We start from the raw sequence: 27,881 nt of genomic DNA on the forward strand, positions 1-27,881 counted from the left end.
TCCAAATGAGACCTGAAGCCAATACTTTGCGATTGCACAGCATCCAACAGCAACAGTGCTGCTTCGATATAATATCAGTAAACGGTTACTATAGGTCAGTAAAAATCTTGACTGTGCCCTATATTCTCATTGCCCTTATGAAGCTCTGCTCAACAAGGGTTCCATGGTGTAATGGTTACCACTTTGGACTTTGAATCCAGCGATCCGAGTTCAAGTCTCGGTGGAACCTCTCTCTTGCTCTAACACACTTTGTCTCCTTGTTGTCTTAAATTATAGGCCAAAGATAGTAATATTCATAAGGTTAGTGGTGTAGGGTATTCATTTTCGCTCTCACTCTCTGGCATAACTTTTCATAAAAATCCACTTTTGTGCCTAGCACCTTAACCTTTATGCATTTTTTTTAAATGTATGAACAGTGAGGTCATTCTGAGTCGATGGGCAGATCTGCATCGGAAACATACATAAAAGATTTGAAATTTTCAAACTTAACTCAATGTTAAGAAACATGCTCAATCTGTGACCCAATGGATTCTCTTTTTACTTGAAGATGCAGCAACAACATTAATAATACCATTTTGGGAAAAGCAGCTCTATTGTATCGCCATTCTCTTTCAAAATTGTTAAAGGGTTAATCCTATGAAAAGCGACCACATTCAGAATCAATGATATTAATCAAGCGTCTTAACAGTCTTTACATGTTTGTAAAATGAAGGTATCAGTTTGAGATGAAAAATAGAACGAAGAACACACTTTTCTTAATTCACAAAAGGCCTGAGGTGTATAAATACTGTTTGTACCGACCAAGGGCCCATTCGTGAATGTACTTACTTTAGTTGGATCATACCTTTCTTCAAAGAAGACATCCACAATAAACGATAAGGGAAAGGTTCGACTGATGGTAAACTCTTACAGAGATTTGAATGCAAATTATTGGATTCAACCTCCAGGGTGCTACCATTACACCATGGGTCTTTCACACCACATAAAGTGGTGGGTTTCATTGTGGCTAAAGAGCGTCATCCATGGAAAATCTTTCTTTTTTCAAATGCACCCAGGGAATAATGCTATGAAAGTGGGCGACACAGCAGCGTCATTGCTATTAAAACAAGACACTGAGAGGAAAACAAACACAGTAATTCCCAAGGTCCCACCGAGATTTGAACTCGGATCGCTGGATTCAGAGTCCAGAGTGCTAACCATTACACCATGGAACCTACATACTTAGTGACATGATGAACGTCATTGCAGCAAAAAAAGAGCCTTTTAGAGAATGTATGCAATATTCTTTTATCTTATGCCTCCAGAGGAAGAATCCTATCCAAATGAGCTGTAAAGCAAAGAGTTTGCTATTGCGCAACAACCAACTAAACAGTTCCACATTTGCATAATATCCGTGGGCTAGGAATATGAGTTTGTTAAAATGATGCATGAGATCTCGATTCTCATTTCTGTTACAACTCTGTCAGGTTGCACCAGCAAGGGGCCCATGGTGTAATGGTTAGCAAAGAACATTACTGAAGGGCCCCTCGGCCAGCCAGAAAGCCAAAATGGAGAGAACGGGCATGAACTGGTTGTGAATGAGCTTCAAAATGCGTTCACAGGTAATTGAACTGGTGATCTCCTCAGTTTATACACCTGGAACTCCTGTCAATAGCAACAGTCGGCAGCTGGGTTGCCAGACATTTCGTCGAAAAAAATTTGTCGACAGGACAATTGGTCGAAACCATTTGGTCGAAAACCAAATGGTCGAATTGCTTTGTTTTTTATTTTCACATTTTTTTTGGGGGGGGGTTTGGGGGGGTCCCCCCAACCCCCTTTTTTTCTAAAAACCCCTTTTTTTCCCTAAACTACAACCTAAAAAATATATATATAAATAAATAAAAAAATCAACCATTTGGCTTTCGACCAAATTACGTCGACCAAATGTCTTTCGACGAAATGTCTTTCGACGAAATGTCCGGACAGCGGCAGCTGGTCTGTGTCAGTAATGGCAATTTGATTTTGCCATTTTCACAACTCCCTAATAAATGAACAAAATGTTCCATTTGTAGGCACAGTTACATGCTATGGTATGTATACCATGCTTAATAACCACCATAGGAGGCTCAGAGCACCATCCGCATTCTTACATACAAAACATGTAAGGAAATAATCAGATCTTTTGCTCTGCAGGAGTCAGGCTTCTTTAAAGCCTGACAAAGTGGCAGAGTGCCATTGTAAACTGAGGCATGATGAAACCATGCCCAAGAACCCAGGCAGGTTAAACCCTTCCACTCATGCCCCGAATGGCCACGAACGGCCAAGTTCTATAGACAGGGCAGCTGGCATGGATTATGGACACTTTTAACATAGGGTGGTTTTTCAACCTTATCTCCTCTGGGAGCAAAGCGCTGGACAGGGTTTCCTGTACGTTTTTGAGGTTCGCAGGGATCTATGTGTGGATGTTTCTTGGTGTGAAAAGCATGACACCTTTTGGGGTGACACCAGGCTCTTCTGGAGTTAATTTGCATAATCTCTACTTTCTATTTTATGTGACATGGGCTGCGGTTACATTGTTCTGTTAATAGAGGGCAACACACAGGTCATAGTTCCAGACAGGGGTGCACAGTCTGCTTGCTAGCTTACATTTACAGTTCTATTTGGGATTCACCGCCTTTTCATAAACTGAGTACTCTTCCGGAGTATTTCTAACTTATGTAGGTGTTTTGGGGGTGTTACGTGCCTTTGTATGACTGCTGCAAACCACTTGATATTAGACATTGATTGGAAACGACATAAAAAATCCTGACACATATTGTAAGCGGACATAAAATGACCTATATTAGCTAATATAAGTAAACAGACATCACTCCCCCCTCCCCACAAAAAGGGATGTATGCGTACACAAAAAATAAAAATGAAAAACAAGCAACTACTGCAGTTAAAATCTAAAAATGTAAATTCAGTTACATGATCATGACTCGGAAGGGGAAGTTAAAAAGTAAAAAAACACACGGTAGGAGAGAGGTTAGCTTTACATGCCATGAGGGAGGAAGAGGTCTTCCAAGCACTGTTGTGTATGTTGGTCAATCCCTCTGAAACGCAAAAGGGATGTGCACATAGAAATCAAAGCAGAGTCATCCAGAGAGACTATTTAATTCTTTTTTTTTCAAATTCTCAAAAGGAAGCTGCTATCAAATTGAACTATTCATCACAGCCACTGCTAGGAAATCTATGTGCATAAAATGACAATACACCCAAAGGAAAACAAAATATAGCTATAACATGTCAGATTACTAAATTCAGAGTCCAGCCTACTAACCATTAGACTGAAGTGGGAGAATGGAAAACCAGACTCCCGTCCTTCACCTCTCGCGCTTGGCCTAGAGGGTCGCGGCCCAGACACCCGCCACGAGAAGAGTTTGCCCATTTACCAGATGACCAAATACCCTGGTACAGAAACATACGGATGTGTCCATCTGCCTGCCCAACAGCCCGCACTGGCCATGCCGACACCTGCGGCACGGACCAACTAGACTGAAATCTACACATCGTTAGAGATGCCATGACGACCTAGATAACGGGAAGCACCGCTGAACTATTATACACGCTGAACATTTCCACACCAATCTACACGAAGAACATACTCAGTGCTCTGACGTAGGCGACAGGCTTATTCACGGACGTGCATCTTTATTATTTTTACATAGGCTTTCAGAATGCAGAAACGCAAGACGCACCATGAGCTCATTTATAACGCTTGCTCACGCTTCTCTTGAAACCCGTTACCATCATGAGAGATATAATGGAAACACGATACTGGCCATGAAACTGTATGCCACTATAACCTAAAGCATCCATGCACTAAATGGATTACTCGTGCACCAGGCCCAAGTAGGCCTCAAGCAAGAGTTCCCGTGGACATTAACAAAGCAAAAGTCAGGTTGCTGAGCCTGCAGAAAGAACCCAGTGGAGCAACTAGCCAAGGTCGTAATGTTGCAAACCCACAGTCAAGAAACAAATCTTCAAAGGCACGATGTTGCAACCTCGCACTCCACGTACCAATGTTAAAATCATATCTGCAAATTAAACCAGACATACAGTGGAAAAACAATATTAATTGTGCAGAATTATGCCTCAAACACGGTCCCTCCCCACGTGACCAAGCCGAACCTGACGAGATGCCAAAACCCAGGAGAGAAAAGGCGTCTGGGTACCTCGCTACGAGACGCAGGCCGACACACTTGAAAGGCTCAATGGACACCTGCTACAGTGGGAACGGTCAGTCTCCCACCTATGAATAAATCCTCACATTGCCTGCACGTACCCATATTGAAACACTGTTGCAACCACAGGTGCACCGTGTGCTGGGAACAACGGTGGTCCCAGGCTGGGGAGCTCACGGATGCACCAATCAGAACATGAGGTTCTTATCTCAGACGTCAGTAACGTTAGCCAATCCTCAGGGGTCTTCATGTAACAATTCTTATGTATCTAATTGTAGGGACAACCCATATATACCACCTGACTACATCTTAACCACTAATATCATTCTCTATATGCGTACTATACTAACCCCACCACTCGAGCAACCAATCAAGAGTGGCGATAGGTTCTTTTGGTAACTTTTTGGAATGACGCAAGTAGCGCGTCATAATGTAGTAAAAAGGGCCTGCGAGCCCCACTATTGTGTGTGTGTCAGGACGAACGCGTGCGCTCCTTGACCCATCCCTGCCGTTTGCATAATAAACGACAGAAGTTGCCTTGCTCCTTGTGTGTGCCTCATACTCTGTCTCGATCCGAGATATACACGGGAGGAGTTGGGGCCTCCCTGCCCGGAGGTCTGCGGACGGCCCGGCCGACCCCGGCAGAATCCCCCCCGACAAGTTGGAGGCACTGCTGAGATCTGTTTAAGATCGACTTTTATTTTTTATTTTTCCAGGCACTCCCGTTGCGGGGAGGCCCGGCGGCGCGGCCCCCTCTGCCGTTGCCCCCTTCTGAGGACTACAGGACCATCGCGGAGCTGCGAGAGGACCGGACAGCGCAATCCGGATATTGGCCCTCGGGAGCCGGTTGAGAAGTATCCCGCCCGCGGTCGGCGAGTGTCCAGACGTGGTCCAGACGAGGGGAGGTGGCGAGCCGCTTGGAGGGGTGCACGCAGTCGAGCGGCCCTGCATCGAGGGAACTTGGTGAGCATGACACGCACAACAAGCAATGCGAAATTGTGAGGGAGGGGGCGGAAGTAAATAAGGGAGGAGGGAGGTATTGTAAAAAGGTGGGGTGAAGGTTTAATTGAGTGATGATAATGGAATGAATGGTAGTGAATTGAGTGCGAGAGAAGGCGGCTAACGTTACGCGAAAGAGGGGGGCAGGGCACGAGAACAACACGTGCAGACGCTCGCAACAAAAAGCTAACGTTACGCGAAAGAGGGGGGCGGGGCACGAAAACATCACGTGCAGCCGCTCGAAAGACACTGATTGGCCTAAATCGCGACTACGTGTGAGGGTGGGTGTGTGTGGTTTCCTACGAGTTGACATTTATCATTCAATGAGTAGATGAGGTTCCCTATTGTTCGAGCAAGAAACTCGATAGGTAGATGAGGTTCCCTATTGTTCGAGCAAGAAACTCGATAGGTAGATGACGTTTCCCTGTGGGCGGTGGCTAGTTACGTAGTTGCCCAAAACGGAAGATAATTGGCTGGTTAAGCCCTCCTGTTGAGGGGCGTATCACACGCGAGGCGACGCAGCGTGCGCAGTCCGGTTATAGTATTGATGAGATTACCTTGTTCCAGGAGAGACAGGAAGACAGCTGTAGGGTTAGCGGGGTAGATTGCAAGTGTATTTTGAATTTAAAGAACATAACACGAATATACCAGTAGTTCGAAGAAATAGGTGACGTCACCAGTAGGGATTTAGTAAGATATCGTGAACACAAGAAGCTTTGGGTTTGACATTGGTGGGGAAGAGAAACATGATAAAGGAGCGGACACGGAGATAAACGATAAACGAGTGGATCAAAGAAGAGAAGGGGAAGGGGGCGTGGCTGCGCACGGAGAACGCCGGCCACGGCAAGTGTAAAGGTGGGAGGAGAACGGGGAAAAAGGACGACTGTGTAAGATCGTCGTAAGGGGTACGCAGCTGCAGGGGGCTGCGTGCGCTTCGGCCGCAGGGGGCCGTAGGGGAAGGAATATAATATAACATCATAAATATATTTGTTTTATAATTTTTTTTTTTTGTGATTATTATCATTGCATAATTTGTCAAAGGATTGTCGTAAGTCCCCACACTTGCGGGGCAAGGTAAGCAATAAAAGGTTGTATGTTGCAAACTGGTAGCAAGGGGAAGGGTAAGAAAGGGTGCGCTAGTATGTCATACGGGAGAGGGTTGGGAGGGTGGGGGAATACCCTCACTACCCCACTACAACATATATGCACCACACTGCCACCACATAGGGAGAAGTTAATTAAGTACAGCATAGAGTGGACCCAGGGGACGGACAACAAAATGTTGACACCATGGCCGCCTAATGGTAGCTTTGACCCATATGCCCAACATTCACTATTAAACCATCTGCACAATACATACAAGGGGAAGAAGTTGGCAAACCATGTGGAGGTGTTTAACTTATGGAGGATGTTCCAGGGGTCTAGACCAGGACCAAATGGAATGTTCACTATGGGGGAAACACCGGAAGAAAAGGAGATTAAGAAAGAAGGAACGGATGGGGAAAAGGAGAGTGAAGGAACAAAGAATATGGGGAATGAAAAACTGGGTGGAGGAAAGGTTGATAAATTAGCTGACATAAAACAGGAACCGAGCAATGAGATACCCTTAACACCGGGAGTGAAAACAGAGGGGGGAGGGTTGTACCCTTTAAGAGAATTAGGAGAAATAAAAGGACAGTTAAGGGCGGCTGAAGGATACTCAAACCCGGCATACAGCCCTCCACCATATGTGGCTCATGGAAAGATACCAATGGGGGACGGGAGGAGAGAAGAGCAGACTGTAGAGATAGGAAACGATGAGTGGGTAGCTGCACAGATATTGTTGAAATTACGAGGATCACTAACTGGAGAGGAAAGGGAGGCGGTAAAGAGAACAAACGAGGATAGTGAAAGAGAGAGTGAAATGAGGGGAGAGGAGCTGCTACGGCAGAAGGAAGAGATTTTGGAGGAAAGATTAGCTAAACTAAGGGATGAGCAGAATGAACTGATAAAACAACTTGAGGGGGAGGAAAGAGAGAGAGTGAGGAAAAGGAAAGAAGGTAAGGACGAATTGGAAAAATTAAGGGAGCAAAGTGAGGAGAGAAAGAGGGAAGCTGTAAGGGTAAAAGCAGCAGCAGAAAGGGTATCAAGAGTAGTGATGAGGGAGAAGAAGAAGGAAGAAGAAGAAAATGAAAAAGAAATGGAAATATGGAGGAGGAGGATAATATCAGAGACAGCTAAAAAATATGAAGAGGGGAAGGTAATAGAGAGTATAGTAGAAAGAGAAAGGGTGAAATGGGAAAGGAGGAGAGAGGATGAAAGGATATTGGAAGAGATGAGCAACGAAGTAATGGAGGAATTAAAAAGGAAAAGAGAGGAAAATAGTAGGGAGATGGAGGAGAGGAGTGAAGGGGAGAGAGAGGAGAGTAAGAGGGAGAGTGAAAGATGGGGAGAAGTATATAAAAATAGAGAGGTAGCAACAACGTCAGCACTAAGGGGAACAGGTGGTAACAACGGAAAGGAAGAGGGAGACCTAATAGACTTAAAAACTGTAACAATAAAAGGAAAAAAGGCAGAGTGGGGGGCGCAATTTATGAATGATTTTTGTAGTGAGGATGGAAGGAAGAGTGAAAGGGAAAGCTTAGATAAGCTATACCTCACTAGAACAAACATAGATTCGCCATGGGTGAGTAGAAGATGGGAGGAGCTGGAGAGAAGTAAGGAGGAAGTGAAAAGAATGGGAGAAACACAAACTAACGAACACACGCCACCGACGCTCACCAACCAACACACGCCACCCACATCACCATCACGCTCTCTAACGCCACACCCCACATGTTCAACAACTGCACGCTCTCTGCACAGAATAAAGCTCGCACCCTTCATGGACGAAGTTACACCTTATGCATGTCGGCTTAGGGACCTCCCTAGTCGCAGGCAAGACAGGCAAACAGACGTGACAATATTGAACACAGGAAAGGATGAAAAAAGGGGAAAGGAAGAAGAGGGAGGTAGGAGAAGAGGTAGTAAGGAAGGATTTGAAGTAGTAAAAGGAATGGGGGAAGAGGAGGGGTGTGAAGAGTTAACATCATGGAGCATAAAGGATGACACAAGACAGAATGTAATGCCACTGCTGGAGAGAGGAGGGGTTAGACCACAATATGTACCTTGGAAACATACGGATAAGGAAAACATAAAATGTAGGCTCCCATCATTAAGTGGAGGTGCGGGTAAATGGATATATGAAATGGAAAAACACACCGCAGGACAGAAACTAGCAGTGGGAGATGTTAAGGGCCTATTAATATCAATATTAGGGGATAGAGCGGATGACATTTGGAAAAGAGCGGGATTCCATGGGGTAACAATAACAAACACATCGCATGATGGGGCACCATTTGCAAACTGCAGACATGCGCTATGGCAGGCACTAAGAGTGCAGTACCCAGACACATCAGACATAGGAGCCATTACTTCCCGTAAGATGGGTGAGAACGAGGATCCTGTTGATTATATCCAGGATATTCAAGAGAAGTGGCGCATGGAAACTAGAGAACAATGGGACAAAACACCAGCCATATTTTATCATATACTAGTACAAGGGCTCCCAGAAGGAGTTCAGAGACAATTAAAGAAAGTAGTGGGGATGGAAGCAAAACCATGGCCGGAAATACAACTGACTATAGTACATCACTGTAGAACATGGCAAGGAAAAATGAAACAAAAGGAAGAGGACAGGAAAACAGAAGAGGCCAAATTAGTACAGAAAAAACTTACTAAATATACCATGGAAGGGGCACTAATAACTGCGCCAACACCAATGGCCCAAAGCCCAACGCAAGTAGTGGCTGCACAAAATCCAGCTCAAATAGCGCCCCCACAAGAGGTAATAGAGCAAGTGCTGCCTCTGCAATCACACGCACAGAACGTGGGAGGAGGGTACCCAATGCAAGGAGCTGGGTATTATAATTATAATAGAGGGAGAGGAGGGTTTATGAGGGGAAGAGGATACGGATATAATACCCAACAACAGGCTGGGGGACTCAGAAATAACTACCAGACAGGGCAACCAGTATACCAGGACAACACAGGGAACTTCCCATGGCAAAACAGGGAACCACCCGTGTGTTGGAGCTGCGGACTATTAGGACACATGTCACGTACATGCAGGGTCAGGCCAGGAACACCAGCATGGAACGAACAAGCACAACATAGGACATCACAAGAACAGCAGGGCATACAACCACAGCAGATGTCACCACAAGGGAGTGACCAACACTATTCCCTACCACAACAACAAATAAAACAATACCTGCCACAAGTAACTGGTGCAGCGTTAATACAACCACCACCACAACCTGAACGAACGCAATTGGGTGGGGTGACGGTGTTGGGGCACAACCCTTACACAGGGAATGGCCAGTCATTGTACCCCCAATAGGACAGCCCACAGACGGCCTTGGTGTGTCCCATCCTGTCAGTAACACCTAATAGTGCGGAGGAGCCACGCATAGAGGTAACGATAGGTGACAAAAAATTATCATTCCTTGTTGACACCGGGGCAACCCGGTCTTGCATAAGGGAAGGTAAGTTTAAGATGTCAGGCGAAGCCATGAACACACAAGGGTTTTCTGGGGCTAAAGGGTTGGTTCCATTTACTGATAACGTTCCGCTATCTATTGGAGATTACGATCTGTCAGTACCACTTTTGTATTATAGTGCCTCACCAGTAAACATACTGGGGAGGGACATAATGAACAGATTAAATATGACGATCTCCTTTACAGAGGATGGCATAATTTGCTCTACTCCAGGGATTAACATGCTTGCAGCACGACAGATTTTGCAAGCATACTGTGGACAGATAGCGATCAGGGCGGAGCCGGTAGACGGCGAGCTATTCCAGTACGGAACAGACATGGCATTTGCATGGATGCCAGGGATAGGAGGGAAAATATGGAGGAGACCAGCAGCCTATCTATTCCGACCAGAAACACCAGCTAATGAACTGGAAGGGAAGGTCCTTGCAGTGGACATTGAGAGCATTATTGCAACAGCTGATTATGTTGCTGTGCACGCCCAAGATAAAGAAGGGAGAGCATGGAGGGCGGTGATAGCACTAGCAGAAGGATGTAGGCTGACCCAGGTGTCAGATGAAGAGTTGTTTTCAGAAGAAAAGGAGGAAAATGAAATGGTGTTCATGATGAGTGTAGAAATGTGGCTAACAGTGGCTCACAAACAAGTGGCACAGAAAATTGCAATGGCACTTGAGGCACCCGCTGGCACACCAGTCCCATTTTTTAAAGAAGATATGTCAAAGGTGCCAAAATCATTATGGACTATTAGCCCTTATGATGTAGGATGCATTAAAAGCATAGGGGGTGTAAGGATAAAATTAAAAAAGGGTGCCATACTACCAAGAGTGAAACAATACCCATTGTCAAGAGAGGCAGATGAGGGCATATACGAAACCATAACAGCCCTTATAAACAATGGCATATTGGTCCCCTCAGAATCCCCATGCAACACAGCTGTGTACCCGGTGCGCAAGGCTAAAGGAGGGTCTTGGCGGTTCATACAGGACCTCAGACCGTTGAACAACATAGTAGAAGCAGAGTATCCAGTAACAGCAAACCCGGCCACAATTTTGTGTGGCATTCCAGCAGAAGCATCACGGTTTACAGTGATTGACCTTAAAAATGCTTTTTTCTCAATACCATTACACCCAGACTCACAAGACTTGACAAGCTTCACTTACCGAAATAGGAAGTGGAAACATACCAGATTACCACAGGGATATTGTGAATCACCTTCAATTTTCAATAGGGTAATACAGATGGATTTGGGTAACGTTGAGTTGGAAAGCACAGTGTTACAGTATGTGGATGACATAATAATTTGCAGTACAAATGAAGATAAATGTAGAGAGGACTCATTAAAAATGTTGACGATATTGGCTGAAAAGGGGTACAAGGTAGACATGGAAAAGATACAATACTGTCAGGAACAGGTACTTTACATTGGCCAACTGATATCACAATATGGAAGAAGGATTGCACCACAAAGAGCACAGGCAATATCAGGCACTCCCGTGCCACAGACTGTAAGAGAACTGCAGCAATTTCTGGGACTGTGCAACTACTGTAGAGCATGGGTATTTGATTACAGCTCTTACATAGGACCCCTGCTTGAGGGTTTGAAGGAAGCAAATAAAGGGGAGAAAAAGTTGGGATGGACTATGGAAATGAAGGAGGCATTTGATGAATTAAAAGAAGCAATATCAACTGCTCCAGTACTAGCATCCCCAGACTATGAGCGACGATTTTTTATATTTTCACATTGCGACTCAGCAGTAATGAAAGCAGTATTGGCCCAAAAGACTAGCATGGGCTATAAACCAGTAGCATTTTACAGCGGTCACTTAGATCCAATAATGTTAGGACAATTCTCTTGCGAACAAGGCCTTGCTGCAGCTGCATTTGCAGTAGAAAAAGCATCATCAATAACTATGGGGTGTCCAACTACACTATTTGTAGAACATGCACTATTTGCGATATTGAATAAACCTAAGTCCACACTGACGACACAGAGGGCAACAGGTTATGAGATTATTTTGTCCAAAGCTGAACTGGCAATTGTTAGATGTAGCACGGTTAACCCTGCAAGGTTCCTAGCAGAAGTAATTGAAGAGGGAGATTACGCCCACGACTGCACCCAAGTAACTGAGATGTACTCATGTACTAGGAAAGTTGAAGAAAACGCACTAGAGGGAGGTGAGCTTTTGTTTATTGATGGGTCATCAACTATTGATCAAGGAGACGGGATAAGGAGGACTGGGGCAGCAGTAGTACAAATGATGGAAGCGCCAGTGTGTGTGGCTATTAAGTGTGTACAATTACCACAGCATTACTCTGCTCAAGCGGCGGAACTGGTTGCACTCATATTGGCACTAAAGGAAAGTTTTGATAAAAAAGTTACTATATATTCCGACAGTGCATATGTTACATCCACTGTCCACTCAGGGCTATCAAAGTGGAGAAGAAGAGGGTTTAGGAGAGCTGACGGCACTCCAGTACAACATGCCCTCTTGTTGGCTGAACTAATTGAAGTAATAAACGATCCCCAAGAACTAGCCCTAGTAAAATGCACAGCACACACCAATGGAGAAGACTATATATCAAAAGGAAATGCAGCAGCAGACGCACATGCAAAATATGCTGCATATTTTGGTGAGATATGGAACCCCACAGACTCACAGAGAGGGAGAGGGAGGGGAATAGCGAGGGAGATGTTAATAAAAGAAGGGTACACCCATCTCCCAGCCACCCAGATTATGGAGTTACAAGCGGCTGCACCAATGGCCGAAAAAGAAGTATGGGTGAAAAGAGGATGCACAATGTCACCAACCGACGCACTATGGCGCCAGGGTGGCACTGGGAAAGTTGTAATACCATTGGCATTGTTAAATACCGCCTTGAACCAATTACATCACCCTGCCCATACAGGCAAAGAAATAATAGCAGCACGAATTAGAGAAGATTGGTTCTGTCCCGAGCTAACATCCCATGTGTCAAATTTTATCAGCAATTGCCTTACGTGTCAACAGTTCACGGCCGGTCATACTTTAAAGGTGATAAGAGGTACCATACCCCGACCAGAAGGACCTTTTCGGCACCTCCACATTGACTATGTTGATATGATCAACATTTGTCAAGGCAATAGATACATGATAGTAGTAGTATGCCCATTTTCTAGGTGGATCGAAGCAGGGCCCTGTTCACACCCTGATGCGTTTAGAGCAGCCAAATTTATAGTAAGGGAGGTATTCCCCAGGTGGGGAGTGTGCGAGGTGTTAAGATCAGACAACGGACCCCATTTCGCAAATGAAATGTTCCAGCATATCACATCCCTACTGAACATTAAACACAAATTTGCATGTGCGTACCACCCACAGGCCAATGGTGTATGTGAACGCCTGAATGGCCTATTGAAGGAGGCAATTGCTAAAATACAGCAAACAACAAAGAAAAGTTGGTTGTATTGCCTTCCGTTAGCACTGTTCGAACTTAGAAACAGGCCAGGGTCCGACCACCACCTCACCCCACACGAGGTGGTTACTGGACGCCAAATGCGCCTTCCCCTAACACCAACGTCAAGGGCATTCACCGACCAAGAAAGTTCTGCGAATGTGTTAGGTGATGAAATGTATCAATATGTGTCTTCTTTGATTACTAGCGTTGTGTTTGTGTCTCAACAGCTCGAGCGCACACGGGGCGGGTCCACCAGCAACCAAGAAATAGACGAAAATACAGAATTGGGAAAGGAGAACTTGTGCCAACTTGCCAAAGGTGACCACGTACTACTTCGAAATTTTAATAGAAAGTGGAACCAGCAGAGGTTCACTGGCCCCCATTTAGTAGAGGACGTATCAACAAGAGCAGTAAAACTAAAGGATAAGCGTGCGTGGAACCACCTGCATGATGTAAAAATCTACAAACTGCAGACCCGCCCCAGCGCCAACGACAGGTCCATTGGAAAAACGCCAACAACATCCCCGGCAGCGGAAGAAAACACAACCACAGACAACGACCCAATTGTTCCCTCGGAGAGAATAACGGACGAAGAAGGGGGTGATCCCCACACTGCCCACCCCATGGTCACACGTTCAAAGAGTAAAACTGCTCCCGCCATCTGAGCAAACCCCCCCCCATTGACTACTAAATACAATTGTAATAAAAACTAAGGACTTCGCTTGCACCAATACACATGTAAACACGTGAATGTTCTCTTTTTCTCTCGCACATACAGGAGCTGCGTAATATTGTATTGTTAAGAAAAGTTATCTAACAAATTCAGTGTGCAGGCGTAGATGGTGCTGCCAGACGATAGTTACCCAGAAGAATTGTCACACCAATTTGTATACGAAATAAAAAGGCCAACATACTTAAAAAAGAAAAGGGTACGTGTATACTACACGGCCTTCCTCCTGGCCATAGAAAATTACATGCCCCACCTCCGCCCATACTTGCCGGTCTTGAGAGACCGATCACTTAGAGTAGCGTGGGAGCAACTCTTCACCTGGGCACTGAATGACTATTTGATAGGGAGAGCTTAATGAAACAAAACTAACATTTAATAACAAGCACTTTTTGAGAATTTTTAGGCGGGCAACTTTAACGTCGCAAGAATACGCTGCCAGGACTGCAGCAAGGTAAGAGCAAAAATGTCGGTGAGGTTAGCATATGTAATAAAAATAATAGGGATTTTTATGATCACCGGAGTTTTGGCTGCCTCTGTATGGCAGTACAGCTATGCTATGAGTTTTTTTGCTGCACCCAAACCTAATGTACCCCACCTCCCTGCTGCAACAGGTGTTACGTCAGGTGGTAACAGTAACAATGAACAAAAGCGAAATAAAGTTAAACGCAGCACATACTCAGACAATAAAGGTATTGATAATTATGTACAAGATTCAGCACACGTCACAAACAACATATGGTACCAGCACATGACCCGCATTGGTAAGCAGACAACTGAGGATAGCTGTTACGTTTGCTCATTAATACCATACGCCATGAGCGCTTCACGAACATTTGTTGCCACAGAAATAGATGAAAAAACAGCACAGTGCATAATATATTTGGCCCTGTTCCAAACGAAAGGAAGATTCCAAGGAACAGTAGTGCACATGACATGGAAAACACGAGACTCATACCCATATGAAAACAACTTCCTCAAGACCTATCTGAGTTATCACAAGACCAGTTTACATGCTGAAGCATTCAGATACATAACAAGTGGCCCTGAAAAAGGAGAAACAAAGAAGGTAACACTGCAGTATCTACCATGTGATTGGTACGCCACGGAAGTTCCGGGTAAACAAGGATGCTGGGAGAGGCCATTACTGACGATAACAGGAAAGGTGTTCCTGGGTACCAGCTGGGAGATAGGAGTGGTTGGCAGCAACATGGTAACAAAAGAAACTATCTCAACCATCGAGACACACAATCATCGATGTTGGACGACATGGATCAAGTATGTACCAATGCTCACGTGGGTAGAAGAAGATGAAGACCCGATAACTATATTACCATTGACTGCGCCCAAAGTATGTTACCAGCATAAAGGAGAGGTGGACGTGGGATATAACACCAATTGTGCAAGTGTGATGGAGTTACCTGAGGGGGGAGCGGGAACAGCAGTAATAATGGACCATTATTGGGCCTGCGGAGAAAAGGCATATCATACACTGCCTCCCCTGTGGAGTGGTGTGTGCACAATGGTACACGTCAATGTACCATCACTAGTGGTACCTAAGAAGCATGTCGATGTGGCGAAATTTCCGAAAATGGATGAAGGAGACAGGAGAAGAAAGAGATCTGCACCACTCCAGAAGGAGCAAGAAAACAGGACCAACAGCAATGATACTGTCCTAAACAGGAGAAAAAGACAAGGAGAGCCATTAACAGGAAATTATCTGTGGGGAAGGTCGGAAACGGAACTAACCTCAATACCGCCAGAACACAGACTATTCAGCAGAGCAGCAATGTTCTTCTCCTCAATAATACATCCGGGACTGCAGGCATACGCAAACGCAAAATGGCTGCAAATAACCAGATGGGAACTAATGATGACCATAAATTCGACAGTAAATGGGTTTAACGCAATTAAAGAGGAGCTGCGAGCTGTAAGGATGGTAGCACTACAGAACAGATATGTATTGGACCTTCTCACAGCAATGGAAGGAGGAGTTTGTGCAAAGATAGGACAATCATGCTGCACGTTCATACCTGCCAACGATGCCGACAATGGTACACTAACAGAAGCAGTTTCACAATTGGCCCAGATGCACTCCAAAATGATGGACGAAAGTAACGGCGTAAACAAGGATAAAAGCTGGTTTTCACTATTATGGTCATGGATGCCATCTTGGCTGTCAGATGGACTGAAAATAATAGTGGGATGTGCTATTTTGGCTGGAGCTGCACTGATAATAATTAGATTTTGGAAAGCCCGGAAGGCGCGCTCAACTGATGAGTTGCTGGAAATGGTGGGAATGCACCCCTTGATGCCAGCGGATGACGGCCAGCACACAGGTGTGATAATACACGAAAGGGAGAAGTTGCGCACCCAAATCATCGCCAATCATCTAGACCCACCATCAGTGAAGATCGAGAACCCAAGGAACCCTAGGAGCTACATAGGAAGATGGGTGTACTGTACTCCTGGAGGAACATGCGAATACATGTATTGGTCATTTGAAGATCACGTAAACCATTATGGACATCTCGGAGGGATAACCAAGATATGGAGAGTAAGAGGAGATAACGAGAAGGATATGTTTGTGGTCGACAAGTCGACCAGAGGGGGGACTGAAGTGGGAGAATGGAAAACCAGACTCCCGTCCTTCACCTCTCGCGCTTGGCCTAGAGGGTCGCGGCCCAGACACCCGCCACGAGAAGAGTTTGCCCATTTACCAGATGACCAAATACCCTGGTACAGAAACATACGGATGTGTCCATCTGCCTGCCCAACAGCCCGCACTGGCCATGCCGACACCTGCGGCACGGACCAACTAGACTGAAATCTACACATCGTTAGAGATGCCATGACGACCTAGATAACGGGAAGCACCGCTGAACTATTATACACGCTGAACATTTCCACACCAATCTACACGAAGAACATACTCAGTGCTCTGACGTAGGCGACAGGCTTATTCACGGACGTGCATCTTTATTATTTTTACATAGGCTTTCAGAATGCAGAAACGCAAGACGCACCATGAGCTCATTTATAACGCTTGCTCACGCTTCTCTTGAAACCCGTTACCATCATGAGAGATATAATGGAAACACGATACTGGCCATGAAACTGTATGCCACTATAACCTAAAGCATCCATGCACTAAATGGATTACTCGTGCACCAGGCCCAAGTAGGCCTCAAGCAAGAGTTCCCGTGGACATTAACAAAGCAAAAGTCAGGTTGCTGAGCCTGCAGAAAGAACCCAGTGGAGCAACTAGCCAAGGTCGTAATGTTGCAAACCCACAGTCAAGAAACAAATCTTCAAAGGCACGATGTTGCAACCTCGCACTCCACGTACCAATGTTAAAATCATATCTGCAAATTAAACCAGACATACAGTGGAAAAACAATATTAATTGTGCAGAATTATGCCTCAAACACGGTCCCTCCCCACGTGACCAAGCCGAACCTGACGAGATGCCAAAACCCAGGAGAGAAAAGGCGTCTGGGTACCTCGCTACGAGACGCAGGCCGACACACTTGAAAGGCTCAATGGACACCTGCTACAGTGGGAACGGTCAGTCTCCCACCTATGAATAAATCCTCACATTGCCTGCACGTACCCATATTGAAACACTGTTGCAACCACAGGTGCACCGTGTGCTGGGAACAACGGTGGTCCCAGGCTGGGGAGCTCACGGATGCACCAATCAGAACATGAGGTTCTTATCTCAGACGTCAGTAACGTTAGCCAATCCTCAGGGGTCTTCATGTAACAATTCTTATGTATCTAATTGTAGGGACAACCCAGATATACCACCTGACTACATCTTAACCACTAATATCATTCTCTATATGCGTACTATACTAACCCCACCACTCGAGCAACCAATCAAGAGTGGCGATAGGTTCTTTTGGTAACTTTTTGGAATGACGCAAGTAGCGCGTCATAATGTAGTAAAAAGGGCCTGCGAGCCCCACTATTGTGTGTGTGTCAGGACGAACGCGTGCGCTCCTTGACCCATCCCTGCCGTTTGCATAATAAACGACAGAAGTTGCCTTGCTCCTTGTGTGTGCCTCATACTCTGTCTCGATCCGAGATATACACGGGAGGAGTTGGGGCCTCCCTGCCCGGAGGTCTGCGGACGGCCCGGCCGACCCCGGCAGAATCCCCCCCGACAAGACCATGGAACCTAAATACTTCCGCAAATGCTGAACTTCATTATGCCAAAACAGAGGCAGTCAGAAACAATATTTAATATTGCTTAATCATATGCCTCAAGAGGAAGAATTTGATCTACATGCTCTATAAAGCACAGAGATTGCTATAGCACAACGTCAATCGACAACATCGCTGTGTTTGTATGATATCAGTCAATTGGGACTATGAATCTGTAAAAATTGTAAATGTGCTCTATATTGCCATTTCTGATTCAACGCTCTCAGGTGCATCTTGCAAGGGTTCCATGGTGTAATGGTTAGCACTTTGGACTTTGAATCCAACGATCCGAGTTCAAGTCTCGGTGGGACCGTTATCTTGCTCTTACACTCCATTTTCTAATTTCTCAAATTACAATTCAACAGAGTTAATATTCAGAAGTTCAGTCGACTCTCTCTGCACGACATTACATTTAAATGCACTTTGGTGCCTGATACCAATACAGTGATGCAACTACATATCGTTAATGTACAATCCCTAAGGTCAATCAGAGTGGGCACCCAGATATCTCTCAGAAACATTTTCCACAGATGAATAATGTCCAACCTTAACTCTATGAAAAGAAAAATGTCCACACTATGTGCAGTAGATTCTCTGCTCACTGGAACATGCAGAAACAACATTGATGTGAAAAGATTGGAAAAAGCCCTATTTTATTAACATTAAAAAATGTTATACAATTATTTTGGTGAATCATATTCACTTTCACAATCATTCCTATGTTTCAAGCAATTTGATGGTCTTATTAAATGTGTAAAAAATGTAATTCTTTGAGTTGACAAACTGTATGGAGAGCAAACTTTTTATAACTTACAAGAGTTATGAGTTCTAGAAAGTAGTGCATTTACTGATCAAGTGCCCTTGTTTAAATGTACTTACTTTATTTGGATCACACCTTTCTCGAAAGAAGAAATAAACTCTAAATTATCAGGAAACAATTCAACTGATTTTAGGGGCCTCCTGGGCTTTCAATGCAAATCGCTGAGATCAAAAGCCAGTTTAATAGCCATTATACCTTGGAGCTTTGGAGATATGAGAGTGGGCAGTTTCTTTGTGGCAAAAGAGAGTTATCCCCAGAAACTATTAATATTCTTTGGTCAAAGAAGACTGCCATCAAAGTGGGCTGTAAAGCAAAGCTATTGCTGTTATATCTATCTGCAAATGAAAGGCAACTCTAAAAGAGAAGCAGCCCCAAGGTCCCATTACACCATGGAACCCACATATTCAGTAGCATGATGCACTTCATTCTGGAAAAACAGAGCACATCAGAGAAAATATGTAATATTCCTATATCATTAGACTCCAGAGGAAGAATTTGATCCAAATGAGACATGAAGCCAATACTTTGCGATTGCACAGCATCCAACAGCAACAGTGCTGCTTCGATATAATATCAGTAAACGGTTACTATAGGTCAGTAAAAATCTTGACTGTGCCCTATATTCTCATTGCCCTTATGAAGCTCTGCTCAACAAGGGTTCCATGGTGTAATGGTTAGCACTTTGGACTTTGAATCCAGCGATCCGAGTTCAAGTCTCGGTGGAACCTCTCTCTTGCTCTAACACACTTTGTCTCCTTGTTGTCTTAAATTATAGGCCAAAGATAGTAATATTCATAAGGTTAATGGTGTAGGGTATTCATTTTCGCTCTCACTCTCTGGCATAACTTTTCATAAAAATCCACTTTTGTGCCTTTATGCATTTTTTTTAAATGTATGAACAGTGAGGTCATTCTGAGTCGATGGGCAGATCTGCATCGGAAACATACATAAAAGATTTGAAATTTTCAAACTTAACTCAATGTTAAGAAACATGCTCAATCTGTGACCCAATGGATTCTCTTTTTACTTGAAGATGCAGCAACAACATTAATAATACCATTTTGGGAAAAGCAGCTCTATTGTATCGCCATTCTCTTTCAAAATTGTTAAAGGGTTAATCCTATGAAAAGCGACCACATTCAGAATCAATGATATTAATCAAGCGTCTTAACAGTCTTTACATGTTTGTAAAATGAAGGTATCAGTTTGAGATGAAAAATAGAACGAAGAACACACTTTTCTTAATTCACAAAAGGCCTGAGGTGTATAAATGCTGTTTGTACCGACCAAGGGCCCATTCGTGAATGTACTTACTTTAGTTGGATCATACCTTTCTTCAAAGAAGACATCCACAATAAACGATAAGGGAAAGGTTCGACTGATGGTAAACTCTTACAGAGATTTGAATGCAAATTATTGGATTCAACCTCCAGGGTGCTGCCATTACACCATGAGTCTTTCACACCACAGAAAGTGGTGGGTTTCATTGTGGCTAAAGAGCGTCATCCATGGAAAATCTTTCTTTTTTCAAATGCACCCAGGGAATAATGCTATGAAAGTGGGCGACACAGCAGCGTCATTGCTATTAAAACAAGACACTGGGAGGAAAACAAACACAGTAATTCCCAAGGTCCCACCGAGATTTGAACTCGGATCGCTGGATTCAGAGTCCAGAGTGCTAACCATTACACCATGGAACCTACATACTTAGTGACATGATGAACGTCATTGCAGCAAAAAAAGAGCCTTTTAGAGAATGTATGCAATATTCTTTTATCTTATGCCTCCAGAGGAAGAATCCTATCCAAATGAGCTGTAAAGCAAAGAGTTTGCTATTGCGCAACAACCAACTAAACAGTTCCACATTTGCATAATATCCGTGGGCTAGGAATATGAGTTTGTTAAAATGATGCATGAGATCTCGATTCTCATTTCTGTTACAACTCTGTCAGGTTGCACCAGCAAGGGGCCCATGGTGTAATGGTTAGCAAAGAACATTACTGAAGGGCCCCTCGGCCAGCCAGAAAGCCAAAATGGAGAGAACGGGCATGAACTGGTTGTGAATGAGCTTCAAAATGCGTTCACAGGTAATTGAACTGGTGATCTCCTCAGTTTATACACCTGGAACTCCTGTCAATAGCAACAGTCGGCAGCTGGGTTGCCAGACATTTCGTCGAAAAAAATTTGTCGACAGGACAATTGGTCGAAACCATTTGGTTGAAAACCAAATGGTCGAATTGCTTTGTTTTTTATTTTCAAATTTTTTTTTGGGGGGGGGGTTTGGGGGGGTCCCCCCAACCCCCTTTTTTTCTAAAAACCCCTTTTTTTCCCTAAACTACAACCTAAAAAATATATATATAAATAAATTAAAAAATCGACCATTTGGCTTTCGACCAAATTACGTCGACCAAATGTCTTTCGACGAAATGTCTTTCGACGAAATGTCCGGACAGCGGCAGCTGGTCTGTGTCAGTAATGGCAATTTGATTTTGCCATTTTCACAACTCCCTAATAAATGAACAAAATGTTCCATTTGTAGGCACAGTTACATGCTATGGTATGTATACCATGCTTAATAACCACCATAGGAGGCTCAGAGCACCATCCGCATTCTTACATACAAAACATGTAAGGAAATAATCAGATCTTTTGCTCTGCAGGAGTCAGGCTTCTTTAAAGCCTGACAAAGTGGCAGAGTGCCATTGTAAACTGAGGCATGATGAAACCATGCCCAAGAACCCAGGCAGGTTAAACCCTTCCACTCATGCCCTGAATGGCCACGAACAGCCAGGTTCTATAGACAGGGCAGCTGGCATGGATTATGGACACTTTTAACATAGGGTGGTTTTTCAACCTTATCTCCTCTGGGAGCAAAGCGCTGGACAGGGTTTCCTGTACGTTTTTGAGGTTCGCAGGGATCTATGTGTGGATGTTTCTTGGTGTGAAAAGCATGACACCTTTTGGGGTGACACCAGGCTCTTCTGGGAGTTAATTTGCATAATCTCTACTTTCTATTTTATGTGACATGGGCTGCAGTTACATTGTTCTGTTAATAGAGGGCAACACACAGGTCATAGTTCCAAACAGGGGTGCACAGTCTGCTTGCTAGCTTACATTTACAGTTCTATTTGGGATTCACCGCCTTTTCATAAACTGAGTACTCTTCCAGAGTATTTCTAACTTATGTAGATGTTTTGGGGGTGTTACGTGCCTTTGTATGACTGCTGCAAACCACTTGATATTAGACATTGATTGGAAACGACATAAAAAATCCTGACACATATTGTAAGCGGACATAAAATGACCTATATTAGCTAATATAAGTAAACAGACATCACTCCCCCCTCCCCACAAAAAGGGATGTATGCGTACACAAAAAATAAAAATGAAAAACAAGCAACTACTGCAGTTAAAATCTAAAAATGTAAATTCAGTTACATGATCATGACTCGGAAGGGGAAGTTAAAAAGTAAAAAAACACACGGTAGGAGAGAGGTTAGCTTTACATGCCATGAGGGAGGAAGAGGTCTTCCAAGCACTGTTGTGTATGTTGGTCAACCCCTCTGAAACGCAAAAGGGATGTGCACATAGAAATCAAAGCAGAGTCATCCAGAGAGACTATTTAATTCTTTTTTTTTCAAATTCTCAAAAGGAAGCTGCTATCAAATTGAACTATTCATCACAGCCACTGCTAGGAAATCTATGTGCATAAAATGACAATACACCCAAAGGAAAACAAAATATAGCTATAACATGTCAGATTACTAAATTCAGAGTCCAGCCTACTAACCATTAGACCATGGAACCTAAATACTTCCGCAAATGCTGAACTTCATTATGCCAAAACAGAGGCAGTCAGAAACAATATTTAATATTGCTTAATCATATGCCTCAAGAGGAAGAATTTGATCTACATGCTCTATAAAGCACAGAGATTGCTATAGCACAACGTCAATCGACAACATCGCTGTGTTTGTATGATATCAGTCAATTGGGACTATGAATCTGTAAAAATTGTAAATGTGCTCTATATTGCCATTTCTGATTCATCGCTCTCAGGTGCATCTTGCAAGGGTTCCATGGTGTAATGGTTAGCACTTTGGACTTTGAATCCAACGATCCGAGTTCAAGTCTCGGTGGGACCGTTATCTTGCTCTTACACTCCATTTTCTAATTTCTCAAATTACAATTCAACAGAGTTAATATTCAGAAGTTCAGTCGACTCTCTCTGCACGACATTACATTTAAATGCACTTTGGTGCCTGATACCAATACAGTGATGCAACTACATATCGTTAATGTACAATCCCTAAGGTCAATCAGAGTGGGCACCCAGATATCTCTCAGAAACATTTTCCACAGATGAATAATGTCCAACCTTAACTCTATGAAAAGAAAAATGTACACACTATGTGCAGTAGATTCTCTGCTCACTGGAACATGCAGAAACAACATTGATGTGAAAAGATTGGAAAAAGCCCTATTTTATTAACATTAAAAAATGTTATACAATTATTTTGGTGAATCATATTCACTTTCACAATCATTCCTATGTTTCAAACAATTTGATGGTCTTATTAAATGTGTAAAAAATGTAATTCTTTGAGTTGACAAACCGTATGGAGAGCAAACTTTTTATAACTTACAAGAGTTATGAGTTCTAGAAAGTAGTGCATTTACTGATCAAGTGCCCTTGTTTAAATGTACTTACTTTATTTGGATCACACCTTTCTCGAAAGAAGAAATAAACTCTAAATTATCAGGAAACAATTCAACTGATTTTAGGGGCCTCCTGGGCTTTCAATGCAAATCGCTGAGATCAAAAGCCAGTTTAATAGCCATTATACCTTGGAGCTTTGGAGATATGAGAGTGGGCAGTTTCTTTGTGGCAAAAGAGAGTCATCCCCAGAAACTATTAATATTCTTTGGTCAAAGAAGACTGCCATCAAAGTGGGCTGTAAAGCAAAGCTATTGCTGTTATATATATCTGCAAATGAAAGGCAACTCTAAAAGAGAAGCAGCCCCAAGGTCCCACCGAGACTTGAACTCGGATCGCTGGATTCAGAGTCCAGAGTGCTAACCATTACACCATGGAACCCACATATTCAGTAGCATGATGCACTTCATTCTGGAAAAACAGAGCACATCAGAGAAAATATGTAATATTCCTATATCATTAGACTCCAGAGGAAGAATTTGATCCAAATGAGACCTGAAGCCAATACTTTGCGATTGCACAGCATCCAACAGCAACAGTGCTGCTTCGATATAATATCAGTAAACGGTTACTATAGGTCAGTAAAAATCTTGACTGTGCCCTATATTCTCATTGCCCTTATGAAGCTCTGCTCAACAAGGGTTCCATGGTGTAATGGTTAGCACTTTGGACTTTGAATCCAGCGATCCGAGTTCAAGTCTCGGTGGAACCTCTCTCTTGCTCTAACACACTTTGTCTCCTTGTTGTCTTAAATTATAGGCCAAAGATAGTAATATTCATAAGGTTAGTGGTGTAGGGTATTCATTTTCGCTCTCACTCTCTGGCATAACTTTTCATAAAAATCCACTTTTGTGCCTAGCACCTTAACCTTTATGCATTTTTTTTAAATGTATGAACAGTGAGGTCATTCTGAGTCGATGGGCAGATCTGCATCGGAAACATACATAAAAGATTTGAAATTTTCAAACTTAACTCAATGTTGAGAAACATGCTCAATCTGTGACCCAATGGATTCTCTTTTTACTTGAAGATGCAGCAACAACATTAATAATACCATTTTGGGAAAAGCAGCTCTATTGTATCGCCATTCTCTTTCAAAATTGTTAAAGGGTTAATCCTATGAAAAGCGACCACATTCAGAATCAATGATATTAATCAAGCGTCTTAACAGTCTTTACATGTTTGTAAAATGAAGGTATCAGTTTGAGATGAAAAATAGAACGAAGAACACACTTTTCTTAATTCACAAAAGGCCTGAGGTGTATAAATACTGTTTGTACCGACCAAGGGCCCATTCGTGAATGTACTTACTTTAGTTGGATCATACCTTTCTTCAAAGAAGACATCCACAATAAACGATAAGGGAAAGGTTCGACTGATGGTAAACTCTTACAGAGATTTGAATGCAAATTATTGGATTCAACCTCCAGGGTGCTACCATTACACCATGGGTCTTTCACACCACATAAAGTGGTGGGTTTCATTGTGGCTAAAGAGCGTCATCCATGGAAAATCTTTCTTTTTTCAAATGCACCCAGGGAATAATGCTATGAAAGTGGGCGACACAGCAGCGTCATTGCTATTAAAACAAGACACTGGGAGGAAAACAAACACAGTAATTCCCAAGGTCCCACCGAGATTTGAACTCGGATCGCTGGATTCAGAGTCCAGAGTGCTAACCATTACACCATGGAACCTACATACTTAGTGACATGATGAACGGCATTGCAGCAAAAAAAGAGCCTTTTAGAGAATGTATGCAATATTCTTTTATCTTATGCCTCCAGAGGAAGAATCCTATCCAAATGAGCTGTAAAGCAAAGAGTTTGCTATTGCGCAACAACCAACTAAACAGTTCCACATTTGCATAATATCCGTGGGCTAGGAATATGAGTTTGTTAAAATGATGCATGAGATCTCGATTCTCATTTCTGTTACAACTCTGTCAGGTTGCACCAGCAAGGGGCCCATGGGTAATGGTTAGCAAACAACATTACTGAAGGGCCCCTCGGCCAGCCAGAAAGCCAAAATGGAGAGAACGGGCATGAACTGGTTGTGAATGAGCTTCAAAATGCGTTCACAGGTAATTGAACTGGTGATCTCCTCAGTTTATACACCTGGAACTCCTGTCAATAGCAACAGTCGGCAGCTGGGTTGCCAGACATTTCGTCGAAAAAAATTTGTCGACAGGACAATTGGTCGAAACCATTTGGTCGAAAACCAAATGGTCGAATTGCTTTGTTTTTTATTTTCACATTTTTTTTTGGGAGGGGGTTTGGGGGGGTCCCCCCAACCCCCTTTTTTTCTAAAAACCCCTTTTTTTCCCTAAACTACAACCTAAAAAATATATATATAAATAAATAAAAAAATCGACCATTTGGCTTTCGACCAAATTACGTCGACCAAATGTCTTTCGACGAAATGTCCGGACAGCGGCAGCTGGTCTGTGTCAGTAATGGCAATTTGATTTTGCCATTTTCACAACTCCCTAATAAATGAACAAAATGTTCCATTTGTAGGCACAGTTACATGCTATGGTATGTATACCATGCTTAATAACCACCATAGGAGGCTCAGAGCACCATCCGCATTCTTACGTACAAAACATGTAAGGAAATAATCAGATCTTTTGCTCTGCAGGAGTCAGGCTTCTTTAAAGCCTGACAAAGTGGCAGAGTGCCATTGTAAACTGAGGCATGATGAAACCATGCCCAAGAACCCAGGCAGGTTAAACCCTTCCACTCATGCCCCTAGGCCCCGATTGGCCACGAACGGCCAGGTTCTATAGACAGGGCAGCTGGCATGGATTATGGACACTTTTAACATAGGGTGGTTTTTCAACCTTATCTCCTCTGGGAGCAAAGCGCTGGACAGGGTTTCCTGTACGTTTTTGAGGTTCGCAGGGATCTATGTGTGGATGTTTCTTGGTGTGAAAAGCATGACACCTTTTGGGGTGACACCAGGCTCTTCTGGGAGTTAATTTGCATAATCTCTACTTTCTATTTTATGTGACATGGGCTGCAGTTACATTGTTCTGTTAATAGAGGGCAACACACAGGTCATAGTTCCAAACAGGGGTGCACATTCTGCTTGCTAGCTTACATTTACAGTTCTATTTGGGATTCACCGCCTTTTCATAAACTGAGTACTCTTCCGGAGTATTTCTAACTTATGTAGGTGTTTTGGGGGTGTTACGTGCCTTTGTATGACTGCTGCAAACCACTTGATATTAGACATTGATTGGAAACGACATAAAAAATCCTGACACATATTGTAAGCGGACATAAAATGACCTATATTAGCTAATATAAGTAAACAGACATCACTCCCCCCTCCCCACAAAAAGGGATGTATGCGTACACAAAAAATAAAAATGAAAAACAAGCAACTACTGCAGTTAAAATCTAAAAATGTAAATTCAGTTACATGATCATGACTCGGAAGGGGAAGTTAAAAAGTAAAAAAACACACGGTAGGAGAGAGGTTAGCTTTACATGCCATGAGGGAGGAAGAGGTCTTCCAAGCACTGTTGTGTATGTTGGTCAATCCCTCTGAAACGCAAAAGGGATGTGCACATAGAAATCAAAGCAGAGTCATCCAGAGAGACTATTTCATTCTTTTTTTTTCAAATTCTCAAAAGGAAGCTGCTATCAAATTGAACTATTCATCACAGCCACTGCTAGGAAATCTATGTGCATAAAATGACAATACACCCAAAGGAAAACAAAATATAGCTATAACATGTCAGATTACTAAATTCAGAGTCCAGCCTACTAACCATTAGACCATGGAACCTAAATACTTCCGCAAATGCTGAACTTCATTATGCCAAAACAGAGGCAGTCAGAAACAATATTTAATATTGCTTAATCATATGCCTCAAGAGGAAGAATTTGATCTACATGCTCTATAAAGCACAGAGATTGCTATAGCACAACGTCAATCGACAACATCGCTGTGTTTGTATGATATCAGTCAATTGGGACTATGAATCTGTAAAAATTGTAAATGTGCTCTATATTGCCATTTCTGATTCATCGCTCTCAGGTGCATCTTGCAAGGGTTCCATGGTGTAATGGTTAGCACTTTGGACTTTGAATCCAACGATCCGAGTTCAAGTCTCGGTGGGACCGTTATCTTGCTCTTACACTCCATTTTCTAATTTCTCAAATTACAATTCAACAGAGTTAATATT

At 43.2% G+C, this 27,881-nt stretch overlaps 10 non-coding genes across 10 annotated transcripts; 6 read left to right on the plus strand and 4 right to left on the minus strand.

The window, feature by feature from the left end:
- Positions 1-157: 157 nt before the first annotated feature.
- On the plus strand, positions 158-229 carry TRNAQ-UUG (transfer RNA glutamine (anticodon UUG)). The gene has a single exon. It is a non-coding gene; the product is annotated as a tRNA-Gln (tRNA).
- Positions 230-1,142: 913 nt separating this feature from the next.
- Positions 1,143-1,214, minus strand: TRNAQ-CUG (transfer RNA glutamine (anticodon CUG)). Its single transcript has one exon. It is a non-coding gene; the product is annotated as a tRNA-Gln (tRNA).
- Positions 1,215-18,390: 17,176 nt separating this feature from the next.
- On the plus strand, positions 18,391-18,462 carry TRNAQ-UUG (transfer RNA glutamine (anticodon UUG)). Its single transcript has one exon. It is a non-coding gene; the product is annotated as a tRNA-Gln (tRNA).
- Positions 18,463-19,625: 1,163 nt separating this feature from the next.
- On the plus strand, positions 19,626-19,697 carry TRNAQ-UUG (transfer RNA glutamine (anticodon UUG)). Its single transcript has one exon. It is a non-coding gene; the product is annotated as a tRNA-Gln (tRNA).
- Positions 19,698-20,597: 900 nt separating this feature from the next.
- On the minus strand, positions 20,598-20,669 carry TRNAQ-CUG (transfer RNA glutamine (anticodon CUG)). The gene has a single exon. It is a non-coding gene; the product is annotated as a tRNA-Gln (tRNA).
- A 2,373-nt stretch (positions 20,670-23,042) lies between these two features.
- Positions 23,043-23,114, plus strand: TRNAQ-UUG (transfer RNA glutamine (anticodon UUG)). The gene has a single exon. It is a non-coding gene; the product is annotated as a tRNA-Gln (tRNA).
- An 881-nt stretch (positions 23,115-23,995) lies between these two features.
- Positions 23,996-24,067, minus strand: TRNAQ-CUG (transfer RNA glutamine (anticodon CUG)). The gene has a single exon. It is a non-coding gene; the product is annotated as a tRNA-Gln (tRNA).
- Positions 24,068-24,326: 259 nt separating this feature from the next.
- Positions 24,327-24,398, plus strand: TRNAQ-UUG (transfer RNA glutamine (anticodon UUG)). The gene has a single exon. It is a non-coding gene; the product is annotated as a tRNA-Gln (tRNA).
- Positions 24,399-25,311: 913 nt separating this feature from the next.
- TRNAQ-CUG (transfer RNA glutamine (anticodon CUG)) lies at positions 25,312-25,383 on the minus strand. Its single transcript has one exon. It is a non-coding gene; the product is annotated as a tRNA-Gln (tRNA).
- Positions 25,384-27,747: 2,364 nt separating this feature from the next.
- On the plus strand, positions 27,748-27,819 carry TRNAQ-UUG (transfer RNA glutamine (anticodon UUG)). The gene has a single exon. It is a non-coding gene; the product is annotated as a tRNA-Gln (tRNA).
- The last annotated feature ends 62 nt before the right edge of the window (positions 27,820-27,881 follow it).

Source organism: Ambystoma mexicanum, chromosome 5p (assembly GCF_040938575.1).
Source record: "Ambystoma mexicanum isolate Mex_15411 chromosome 5p, UKY_AmexF1_1, whole genome shotgun sequence".
NCBI classification, from domain to species: domain Eukaryota; kingdom Metazoa; phylum Chordata; class Amphibia; order Caudata; family Ambystomatidae; genus Ambystoma; species Ambystoma mexicanum.